At 47.9% G+C, this 12,656-nt stretch overlaps 1 non-coding gene across 1 annotated transcript; it reads right to left on the bottom strand.

The window, feature by feature from the left end:
• Nucleotides 1–9,418: 9,418 nt before the first annotated feature.
• On the bottom strand, nt 9,419–9,527 carry LOC123600169. The gene has a single exon (XR_006713543.1). It is a non-coding gene; the product is annotated as a U6 spliceosomal RNA (small nuclear RNA).
• Between the last annotated feature and the right edge of the window lie 3,129 nt (nt 9,528–12,656).

Raw genomic sequence — 12,656 nt, forward strand, 5'->3', positions numbered from 1 at the left:
AGACAAGGTGGAGCTGTGTGTGCATGGGGGACGTCATTTTGGTGCTTGTGTGTTCATGGTGTATGTGGGGGGCACATGTAAAAGGGGGATCATGAGTTAGATAAAAGTCAGATTACATTCATCTGGTCCCTCAACATTTAATGAAACTTACTATCATCCACACACTATGCCTCCCGTCATGGTCCTTTCTTCCTTCCATGGCCCATTTGGTGATCTCACTTCCTCCATAGGAGGTCAGCTGCTGGGGCCTCACGCCAGGCCAAGCCAACCAGCCACAGTCATTGGTGCAGAAGTGGGCACATGATCTAAGCTAGACCAACCAGAGGCAACCTCAGGGTTTTTGTAGAAGCTGGGGCAGGAAAGGTTCTCTCTTGATGGCTCAATTTGAATCACGGCAAACTCAAATGGCAAATTCAGATGGCAGAGCTTCTGTTTCTGCAATTCTCTTGACCCCACGAGGAGTCATATGTCTGAGAAAAGAACCAACATTGGGTGAAGTGGATCCAAAGTATAGAAAAAAGAGAGAGAGAGAGAGAGATTAGGCCCTGGGTTTTAGACCTGAACCAAATTGTGACTGAAGCCAATGCAACCTTAGAATTTTCAGTTGTGTGAGCCAATGAACTTACTTTGGCCTTGGTTTGTTTTATGTGGAATTTTCTGTCCTTACAATTTAAATAGTCTTGAACAGAATCAGTGAAGAGAAGATACCCATTCCAAGAATTAGAAACAATAAAATAATCTAGAATTGAACAAGAGACTATAAAATAAATATGATTAAAACATTTACAGTGATAAAATGAGGAAAACAGTCATAACAGATTTGAACAATAACCAAATACATCTCTAGAAATAATAAATGTAGGGGCATCTGGGTGGCTCAGTTGGTTAAGCATCTGACTTCGGCTCAGGTCATGATCTCATGGTTTGTGAGTTTGAGCCCCACATTAGTCTCGATGCTGGAAGCCCAGAGCCTGGGGCCTGCTTCCAATTCTGTGTCTCCCTCTCTCTGTCCCTCGCCTGCTTGCACTCTGTCTGTTTCTCTTGCTCAAAAATAAACATTTAAAAAATTGTCTTAAAAAGAAATAAATGTAGTCATTAGCATTAACAACTCAATGGAATATTTACATAGAAAAAAGTGGGGAATTGGTAGGTAGGCTAGAGAACATTTCAACAAAAGAGATAAGGAGAAGGAAAATGTGACAGTGATGTTAAGAGGCTGATGGACAGAATGAAGGGGTCCATATACATTTTTCTCTCTGGAAAGAGGGAGTGGTTATGAGAGGTTGAAGAAGCACATTAAGTTCCAAATAGGTGAAATAGAAACAAATTAACACCTAGGTACGTCATTGTAAAATAGCAAAGACAACACAGTAAAGAGACAGAGTAATGAAAACAGAATGATAATTAGGCTGACAGCAGACTTCTCAGCAACAACAACTGATGCCAGGAGACGATGGGATAAAATCATCACAGAACTGGAGAAAAATAAATTCTGTCAACCCGATCATTAATGTCCAGCTAAACAATCATTCATGAATAAAGAAGGGAGAGACAGTTTTCAAATAAAAATTGAATGAGTTTATTATTCACAGCCTCTAATTTGAGAATTAATAAAGGATTGTTTTGAGTAACAAGGAAATGGAATCCAGAATAAGGAGTAACAAAGTAAGCAAAGAAGTTAGGAAGCGTGTGGATAAGTCAAAAAAAAGCATTTATGATTAAAAAGACACAATGGGGCGCCTGGGTGGCGCAGTCGGTTAAGCGTCCGACTTCAGCCAGGTCACAATCTCGCGGTCCGTGAGTTCGAGCCCCGCGTCAGGCTCTGGGCTGATGGCTCAGAGCCTGGAGCCTGTTTCCGATTCTGTGTCTCCCTCTCTCTCTGCCCCTCCCCCATTCATGCTCTGTCTCTCTCTGTCCCCAAAAAAATAAATAAACGTTGAAAAAAAAAATAAAAAGACACTAATTGGTGGGAAGGGTTTAAAAATCAGGTAGAAGTGAAATACTATACAGCATTATGGTGATACATGTTAAATGGTTGATTGAAGTTAATTGGTAGTGAATTCCATGCATCATTTGGCTGAAAGATAGAGACCCTGACCAGCCTCAGATACCATAACCAGAGTGGGTTGTCACGGAAAGATGAGAAGTAGAATGTATAGCTTTCAAACCAGTGAAATGGGAGAACAGAGAGGAACAAAGAGAACTCAATCAATGCAATGAGTATAGGGAAAGAGAGAAAAAAATAAGGAAAGAGGGAGAAAGAGGAGGAGGAGAAGAGATAGTGTAAGACAGGGGAGAAGAAGGAGAGAAGTGGGGGGAGAAGAGGAGGGAGAAGAGGAAGAAAGAAGAAGAAAGAAAGAAAAGAAAAGAAGGAGGAGGAGGAAGAGGAGGAGAAGAATAAGAAGAAGAGGAAGAAGAAGGAGGAGGAGGAGAAGGAGGGGGAGGAGAAAGCCCCAAATCCCCCGCACCCCCACGGAAATAATTGCAAGTAACTCAGTTGAAATAAAACATAAGAGAGTTCTTTTTAAAAAAATTTTGTTAACGTTTATTTAATTTTGAGACAGAGACAGAGCATGAACGGGGGAGGGCCAGAGAGAGAGGGAGACACAGAATCAGAAGCACGTCCCAGGCTCTGAGATGTCAGCCCAGAGCCCGACACGGGGCTCGAACTCACGGACTGCGAGATCGTGACCCGAGCCGAAGTTGGACGCTTAACCGACTGAGCCACCCAGGCGCCCCAAACATAGGAGAGTTCTAATGAATGCAACCTTGTACATCTTCCTGCATGCCTGCCATCAGCCATTGGTCCAGATGTTTGCACCTATGTCTTCCCACCACTACTATAGAGGATCAGCTCCCCAGGGTGGAAGCCTGTCCCACTTGATTCCATGGCTCCTGCCCAACACAGCCCAATATTTGGCCCTCCGTCTGGTGAGGTTTGTAAAAAGCATTTGTTTATTTGAATCCAATTGACCAATGGAAGTAACGGAGAAAATGGAAATCTAAGGTCTTAAAGGTCATAGCCATAAAGAAAGAATACATAAGAGGAGAAATTAAAATGCTAAGAAACATATTCAACTACCCTGGACATCAGAGACAGGTGAATGAAAACTAACGATAAAGTTTGAGTGTTTTGCCTTATCAGAAGCAATGTCAAAACGACAGCAGCAAATGTTGGGGTAGGCACAGAGGCCCTTGCATATACATCAGGCTAGATATGGTTTCACACTTTCTGGAAAGTATTTTTACTTGCAAAATTTTATCAAAGGTGCTTTAGTTGCAAGTGCTTACAAACTGATTTAACTGGTTTAAATTTTTTTTTTCAACATTTATTTATTTTTGGGACAGAGAGAGACAGAGCATGAACGGGGGAGGGGCAGAGAGAGGGAGACACAGAATCGGAAACAGGCTCCAGGCTCTGAGCCATCAGCCCAGAGCCCGACGCGGGGCTCGAACTCACGGACCGCGAGATCGTGACCTGGCTGAAGTCGGACGCTTAACCGACTGCGCCACCCAGGCGCCCCTGATTTAACTGGTTTAAAAGGGAATTTATTGTCCCAAATAATCAGACGGGAGGGGTGTGTGTGTGTGTGTGTGTGTGTGTGTGTGTGTGTCTGTGTGTGTGTGCGTGCTGGTCTTAGGCATACCTTAATTGTGTGATCTTCCTCTGTGTCTGTGGTGTTACCTTTCTTCCAAGACTACTCTTTTATGTTTATAAAATGGCTGCCGTTGCTCTGGCTCTCACACTCTGCTGTCCAAGAAAAGAGATCACTCTTTCTGGTAGTTCCCAGAAGCTCCCAGAAAATGTTGCCTCCTGATTTATTAATGTTGCCTATGGCCAATCTCTGAACCATGATTGAACAAATACCCAATTGAACAAGTACCAATTGGGAGCATAAGAGAAGTAACATGGGGAGAGCAAAGATAAAAGAAACCTGAAACTTGAATTATTCCGAATGGATTAAATGGGAAGAGCACACACCTGGGAAAACTGTCAGATCTTCTGTATTCGGCTAGGTCTCTTCTCCATTCTCCGTCCTCTCTCCTTAGATTCCAGCTATAGGCTTCCTTTCTTTACCATATCCAACCCATCTCTTACGCTCTTTTCCGTTTTCTCATTTCCGTCTTTTTGTTTCATTGAGCTTTCCTCTGGATGTTTTCTTTTTTACTAAAAAACTTTTTTTAACGTTTATTTATTTTTGAGAGAGAGAGAAAGACAGAGACAGAGTGCGAGCAGAAGGGCAGAGAGAGAGGGAGACGTAGAACCTGAGCTGTCAGCACAGAGCCCGTTGCGGGGCTCAAACCCATGAACCGTGAGATCATAACCTGAGCCAAAGTCAGATGCTTAACCAACTGAGCCACCCAGGCGCACCTCCTCTGGATATTTTCTTCTGTTGTGTTTTCCAGTTCACGAATTCCCTCTGCAGCTATGCCTAATTCTCTCTGAAATCCATCCAGCTTGCTTTTAATCTCCTTTTTTTCAGTTTTAGGATGTCAATTTTAACAGCTTGTATTCTGTGACGGAAATTGAATCCTATCTCTCATTTCCTTGAGTGCATGAAACAGAAACTTAAGGTTTATACCTAAGCACACCACCATCTGAATCTACTGTCGGTCTGTTGTCTTTATTTTTTCTCCTAGTCTTTGATCATGTCATCCGATTTTTTCATTTTTTATTCCATGCCAGGCATCGTGTTTTAAATAGAGTTAATTTGAGACTCTGGATGATGTTACAATCAAAAAAAATTATTATATTGAGGTTAGAACATACAACATCAGATCTACCCTCTTAACAAATTTTTAGGTGTACAATACATCATTGTTGACTACAAGTACAGTGTTGTAGAGCAGATCTTTAGAGCTTATTCATCTGGGATGATGTTATAATACTTTGGAAAAGATTTATATTTGGTGTGGAAGCTGGGGGCTAGGGGCCCTCAATCCCAGATCACCTTGATCCAATCAAAGGCTGAGCTTCAGACTCAGTGAGAGTGGGAAATGCATCTGGTTACTCTTACCCTTACGGTGTAGCTCATTGGGTCCCAAATGACAGCCTGGGATGTTTACCAGGACATCCTTAGTGGGCCCGGAATTCCCATATTTGCCCCAGACCCCTGCGAAGCCAGCCCTGCCTCTCACACATGATCTTAGTGTCTTCAGGAGCTCCTAGAGGAGAGTGAACCCACAGTGGGGTCGCCACTCTGGGCTCTCAGTCGTAGCACACAGCCCCTCACTGCCTGGAAACTCTCTGAAGCCTTCTGACAGACGTTTCCTTTCTGTGTCTCCACATTGCTCATTGTTCCCGGCAGAGATCGTGATAGACTTCAGAAGCCAGCTAGGTAAGGGTTCAAATTTCACCTCTACCTTTTAGTAACTGGGTGGTCTCAGGCAAGCTGCCCAATCTTTCTGAGCCCCAAATATCTCTCTGAAAAAAGGGGTTAATACCTGCCCTGCAGGATTTATTTGAGGCTTAGAAGTAACACATGTGGGGCGCCTGGGTGGCTCAGTTGGTTGAGCGTCCGACTGCAGCTCAGGTCATGATCCCAGGGTTGTGGAATCGAGCCTCGTGTTGGGTTCTGTGCTGACAGCTCGGAGCCTGGAGCCCGCTTCGGATTCTGTGTCTCCCTCTCTCTCTGCTCCTCCCCTGCTCTCTCTCTCAAAAAATAAACGTTAAGAAATTTAAAAAAAAATGAAATAACACGTAATGTACTTAAGAATATCTAACGTAACATATGGTAGGTACTCAAGACAAAGAGCTTTGTTTTTATTGATGTTCTCAAAGAGTCTTCGTGGCCCTCTCATTGCAGCTCCAGTGCCCGGGATGGGTCTCCGGGAATTTTGTTTGCATGACATCCAGGAGGCTTCTGGGGGCAGTGACACATGGCCAGGCTGGGGTAAAGTTGGCAGGAACTGTGCTTTCTGGACTTACATCACTTAGAGGTCACTGGGGGATGCCTGGACCTGGGCAGGTGGTAGTAAGAGGCTGAGAGAGTGCTCCAGTCATAATCAGAGAGGACCAGTGAGATATGGGGAGGCAGAGGGTGAGAGGAGGCTGTGAAGGGGAAATGAGTCTGGAGATCAGACACTGGGTGGGGTGTGGGTGGGGAACAGGCTGGGATGCATAAAATGGGGTGGGGTAGATTCATGCAGAAGTTGAGGTGGGACAGGGCATGTGGGCCTTTTTGGGGGAGACATGGGTGTTATGTCCTCAGCCTTTTGGCTCTGATGTTTTGACTCTGCCCCTTCAAAACTGAGGCTATTTTGACCCATAAACCGTTTTACTATCTACATTTTAATAGGATTATGCAAAACACGGATGAAAGCTCATCGTGAAAGTATTTTTCAGCCCAAATAGCAAGTCAATTGAATTCTAAGATTTCATATAGTGTAATTACCATTTCTGTTATTTTTTCTTTGTTATTTTATTGAGATTATTTTTATTGTTATTTATTTATTTTTGGAGAGAGAGAGAGAGAGAGTGAGTGAGTGGTGGGGAGGGCAGAGGGAGAGAGAGAGAATCTTGAGCAGTTTCCATTCTCAACACAGAGCCAAACATGGGGCTCGATTCCACAGCCCTGGGATCATGACCTGAGCTGAAATCAAGAGTCGGACAGTTAACTGACTGAGCCACCCAGGAGCCCCGAGATTATATTCATCAAATAAGTTATTTTTTGTTTGGTTTTTATAACAAAATTTTACAACTAATTCACAGATCCGTTTTTTGTCCATTTATAATTTTACTTCTGTGTGTGTGTGTGTGTGTGTGTGTGTGTGTGTGTGTTTAGCCATTATTTCTACCAGATCTGATTTCTCTTGGAAATGATGCAGACCCAAACATCATAAGGAACGTTTAATTGTTTCATTGGTTGTTCGTCAATTACATACTTTTTTCCTTAAGTGCTGATTATGTTGATGTATTTTGTGCGGATTATTTTTTTAATTAAAAAATATTTTTTAATGTTTATTTATTTTTGAGAGAAAGAGAGACAGAGCATGCACAAGGAGGGTCAGAGAGAGAGGGAGACAGCGAATCTGAAGCAGGCTCCAGGCTCTGCGTGGTCAGCACAGAGCCCGACACGGGGCCCAAACTCATGAGCTGTGAGATCATGACCTGAGCTGAAGTCGGACGTCCAACTGACTGAGCCACCCAGGCATCCCTTTTTAAATTTTTTTTAAATTTTATTTATTTTTGAGAGAGAGAGAGAGAGAGAGAGAGAGAGAGAGTGGGGGAGGGGCGGGGGGCGGGGAGACACAGAATCCGAAGCAGGCTCCAAACTGTCAGCACAGAACCCGACGCAGGGCTTGAACTCTCACGAGCCCATGAGATCATGACCTGAGCTGAAGTCAGACACTTGACTGAACCACCTAGGTGCCCCCGTGGGGATTATTTTTATTTCTGTTGATATTCTTTATTAATTCTCTAAAAAGTAGGTAGTTCTATTTCTTTCTTTGCTCTTCTATCAGAAATTCGTGAACAATTTTGTGAAATGGAGAAATAGGGGGAAGAGAGAGAAGTATGAGGTTCGTGAGGAAGGAAAAGTCGAGAAGGTCAAATGAGAGGGAGGCCCAGAAGCACCGGTGAGGAAGAGGCTGAGATGGTTGGGCTCAAAATGTCATGCTTCCCAGTTGGATGGCAAGACCTTTGGTCAAGTGATGAGCCCCAGCTGTGGGCCCTGATGGGGGACAAAGGTGGCCCTGGTCTTGGGGGAAGACCCAGGTGGTCAGGGGTCTTGAGTTGAAGTAGGAGTGCTTGGAGGAGTGTCACTTTAGGGCTGGGACAAGGACGGTTGACAACAGGGGCGGTCGCTGTTACTGTTACCAGTGCTCCTTGGCAAACACTGGCCTAGGTCAGGAAACAGATGGCCAATGCAAGGTAAGGAGAGTCTAACAGAGACACCAGAGAGGTCCAGGCAAGGAGTAGGGAAACCACAAGGATTAGTGCTGTAGCCTGAGGCTGGTCAGAGGGACCTTGACCACCCAGACGCTGGGGAGGAGGGAAGGGAGTCAACGAGACTGTGCGGAGAGCATTGCTAGCCTGGGGGACCCGGAGAAAGAAATACCCTCATCTCAATGTCTTCCCTCCCATCTCCTCCTGGGGCTTCCCATGGCCAAACCCAACAGGAAGGCAGGGGGCCAGGGAGCCCGTGGGTCCCAACCAGACAGGGCTGTGTTCCCGGGCAGAGAGCAGGGTGGGCGAAGGGCGGCCCCAGGCTGCAGACGGAAGACATCCAACATAGATTCAAAAGCAAGCGACTTCCCTTTTCGGGGCACGAGCTTACCTCCAGGCTCTGGGCGCGAACCTCGGGTCACAGAGCCCAGTGGGGGATGTGGAAAGCTTTGTCTAATCAGGCAGTTTCCCAGTGGACAGGGCTTGCCGCTGAGCTCCTCTTGGAAAGGTCAAGGGTAATGTATTCCTCCTCTTGAGACTCAAGGCACAGTCAAAGCCCATTCACATGGACCCCGCAGCATTTCAGGCTTGGAATAATTCAGACGGGAGTTCAACTGAAATTTATCTTTCCTGTATTTACACGGAAAGACCTTAAAAAGCTAGTCGATAGTGTAAACATGGATAATTATCATATACCAGGAGAGGCTTAACGCACCAAAAGAGGGAAAAAAAGAATTTTTCAGCACAGCAGCAGAACCCATTTCTGGACACGGGGAAAAATTAAAAATTGTTCTTTTGAATAATCTAATTGCACCCACGGGATCCCATACTATCCTGAAGGTGATTCAGGTACAAGGCAGAGATCACATGGTTTCGTTTGGTCAGCACCTCGAGAGGTTGATACTCAGCAATGGTGAACAGCAAGTGGGGTCACTCTGGGGTCAAAGTCAGCCTCTTTGCACGCAGAGGCAGCATGGGGTAGCGGTGGGGACACAACGTCCTTGGTGTTAACAGTTCTGGCATGGAATCTGCATGTCTCTTGGGTTCTTGGACCTTGCTGAGCCCGTATTTCCCCATCTGTGAAATGGGTGAGACAATACCCATCTCGTGCGCTTTCTCTAAGGATGGCCAAGTTCTGTGGTGACGGTCCTATGACCTAGTAGGGCCTGAGCTCCTAATTCCCTCTGCCGCACTGGTCCCTGAAGGGGCCGCTGGAGGCTCCCTGAGGACCGTCCAGGCTCCGCGTTCTGCACATCCGCCTGGGCCCTGCCCCAGCCTGAAGGCCGGCCAGAGAATGCCGGTTGGGCATTCAGAGGTTGCCGCCCCCTATTATTTGGTTCAGACTGACCCAGGTCCTCCCAGACCTCGAATCCAGTCTCTTGTTGCTGTCACAGCAAAGTCCCACCCTCTCAATCACACGGGCGGTGTCGCTAATGGAGAGACGGTGGTGAGCTTTGGAACCAGACAGACGCGGTTTTCAATCCCAGCTCTGCCATCACTTACAAAGGAGCAAGTCTCCTAACTTCTCTGCAGGCTGGTGGGACCATCTGCGGGTTTGCACATCATCCCTGTGCAGGGGCCGTGCTAATCTTCTCTGTATCGTTCCAATTTTAGCATACGTGGATGCCGAAGCGAGCACGAGATTCTGGCTGGTTTGGGGGGAAACGTGACAGTGGCAAGGCAGGGATGGTGGCTGTGGCGTGGCCGCGGTGGCCTGGAAGGAACCCCTGTCCGTTTTGCCCAAGCCTTGCTTTCAGGCAGGGACGCACTGAGCCCTCCAGAGACAGAACATTCCGAGGTCCCGCTCCACAGTCTCCATTTCCAAGGATGTGAGTGTGGTCCCAGGGCACGCGTCCTGGCCAGAGGAGCACAGGACACTCACGTCGTGACCTCCCCGCCGAGGAGATGAGTAATAAGGCTCAAGGCTTGCCCAAGGCACCATGGGAAAAGGCGTCCATCATCTTAATGGCCCTTCTCAGATGTCTGGCTTATCTGTGGCCTCTTCCTCATGAAACCCCCTCCCGGAGGCAGTCTATGTGAGCTATTCCTGGCATGCGCTGTGGTACAAAAGCGCGGTTCATCTTTTCAGGGAGACGTGGGGAGGTTGACGGTCAAAGCCATTGGAACGAACCTTGGCTTTGGAGACTAGTCAAGCGCTTATTAGGCAAGTCCTCTCTCTCCCGGAGAAGAAGAGGAGCAGACAGAGTCTGGGGGGATTTGGCAACAAGGATGGAAAGGGAGCAAGATCTATGCAGCACGTACTATCTCCTTGGGGAGGGCCGTGGCTATGGGGTGATCGCCTGGTCCTGGAGGGACTCACAGGCTCTAGCGTCAGCCAGGATGAGCCAGGTGGGGGAGGAGGCCATGCTGGTCATGGTGCCGGGCGAGGTCTGCAGGGAGAGCTGGGGTGCAGCTTGGCTTGGCTTTGGAAGAGAAGTTTCCCTTCCCCTCAGGCCTCTGGCCACCGCCTTCAGGCACATAATGGTGGCGGAGCAGCTAGGGCTGCTGGGAAGAGAGGCTTGGACTGGGGCTGGAGGGATCTCTACTCTTGCTTTACTCAGAGCCTGAGCCTCTTTTGGGCCTCAGTGTCTCCGGGAGGACAACAGAGGTTCTACAAGCTTGCCTCTTTTCTCTTGAAATGGCGGGCTGGAAGCAGAGGTTGATGACGATGTCTCTTGAGAACAATGTCTTTTGGCAGAAGAGGTGATCCAGTATCTCAGCAGGACCAGCCGGACCGCCACCCCGGCGTCTTTTTGGTGAAGGAAGGCAGGGCGGTGCAAAAGGACACGGGTGCTCGAGGCACCTGGGGCATCTCCCACCAACTGAAGAAGGGAAGGCCTTCAGAGTGTGTAACCTTCAGATGTACAGGATGCCCAGCAGGGCCTCTGCGCTGTGGGTATGAATCCAGGGGGTGGCCAGGATGCCCTCCGGACCAGGGGGGTGTGGATGAAGAAAGTCCTTGGTGGGTTGGTTTTTGTTCTTTGTTTTTTATTTTTCTCTTTGCTTTTTAGGAAAGAGAGAAGGGAGAACAAGAGAGAGAGTCCTGGGGGACTAAATGGAGATCTCATTCATCTCCCAGGAGCAGGTGCAGGGGCATGTGGAAAAAAGGAGAGCTTGGGCAGGGCCTCCCACCTTTTCAAAAAGAGAGCCCCCGTGCTTTTCTTTCTGCAACATATCGCAGTTCTGATTATGACTTCCAACGGACAAAAGATTCCTTAGCTGAGTGGGGTGAAAAACCAGTGCTTGAAATCACTGGTCAGCTAGACTGGGGAATTCTTTGCTAACCCCTTCCTTCTCCAAGCCGGGATCTCTGTTCCGGCTTTCTCTCGCTATGTTTCAAAGCACTCCAAAACTTAGTGGCTCACAATAGCAATTTATGGTTTTCTTTCATGAGTTGACTGGGCTCAGGTAGGCGATTTTTGATTGGGGTCTCTCTTGTGGTTGCAGTAAGGTGGTGGCCAGAGCTGGAGGCCAGAGGCTCAGTTGGGCAGATGGTCCAACATGGCACGTCTGTGCCCCAGCTGGGTGGCTGAGAGGATGGAGACCAGCTGGGCAGCTGTCTTTCCACATGGTCTTGCTCTGTAGACTTCTTCCCCAGTATGGTGGTCTTGGGATAGTCCGACTTCTTGCATGGAGCCTGGCTCCTTCCAGATGCATGACCCAAGAGACCCTGGCAGAATTGCAAGGCTTTTTGTGACTTGGCCTCAGAAATACAAGTATCACTTCTGTCATATTCAACTCGTCAAAAGCTAGTCACAAGGCCAGCTCCCCTTGATAGGGAAGGACTCTGCAAGTCCGTAAACACCAGGAGGCGGAACCATTTGGAGGCCATCTTTGGAGGCTGGCTACCACAGTCCCAAAAGGAAGGAGGACTACACAGGCCTGACCCTTCCATGCCCTGCCTCTGCAGCCACTGTCAGAAGCTGGAGTTGGGGGGCCTCAGTCTAGAGTCCTGTCTAAGCTCCAGAATCAGGGCTGGCAAAGTGGGCAAAAGGAAGCCTACCCCCTTCTACTTGTCTCGAGTTCTTTTTACAAGGGACAAAGGCCTCTCTTCCTTAATGATGGACATGAGAAAAGTCACATCCCCTTTAGGAGAACAAACCCAAATCCCTAATTCCAGCATTCTGCTGTGGAAGTGAAGTCATGTTCCCGGACACATCTGTAATACGATCAGACGGTGACGTCCACTTGCCTGTCCGGGCTGAGTCACCCCCAGCCGGCCTCTTGTTTCTGACAACTGTCCCTTTGGCAAACCTAAAAGCAGGAGCCAGCTCCAAGAGGAGCAGGAGAGAGAGGCAGGGTTTGGTCCGGACTTCCTTTCAGGATATACACTAGCGGGAGACTTCTGGTTTCCTGGAATTATTGCTAAAACGCAGACTCTCGTAACAGTACGTTTCGGACACTGTAATTTTTCACCCGTGCTGCGCGGGCCCAGCTGGAAACCTAATCCCCTGTTTTGCTTTAGCTGTCACACTTCCCAGCGATTTAACGTGCTCTCCCAGAGAGCCAGGATCAGCCCTCATGTGGCAAGAGCAGGGTTCCAGTGCGTTAGGAGTATCAGTGGCCTCTCTGTCACCATCTGAGTGTAGTGCTCCCCGCAGATGTACGACGGTGCCTGAGAGTCCGTCCTCAGGGGGCAAAGATGCTGCATGGGTAAACTGAGAACACCCGAGAAAGGCCGCCTCCCAGTGTGAATATGGCGGCTTTGGTGGGGGGTGTGGTTGGAGCCAAGGGGCAAATGTGCAGGGTTATTTCCCCTCTTGCTACA

This window comes from Leopardus geoffroyi, chromosome C1, assembly GCF_018350155.1.
Source record: "Leopardus geoffroyi isolate Oge1 chromosome C1, O.geoffroyi_Oge1_pat1.0, whole genome shotgun sequence".
Taxonomy (NCBI): Eukaryota; Metazoa; Chordata; class Mammalia; order Carnivora; family Felidae; genus Leopardus; species Leopardus geoffroyi.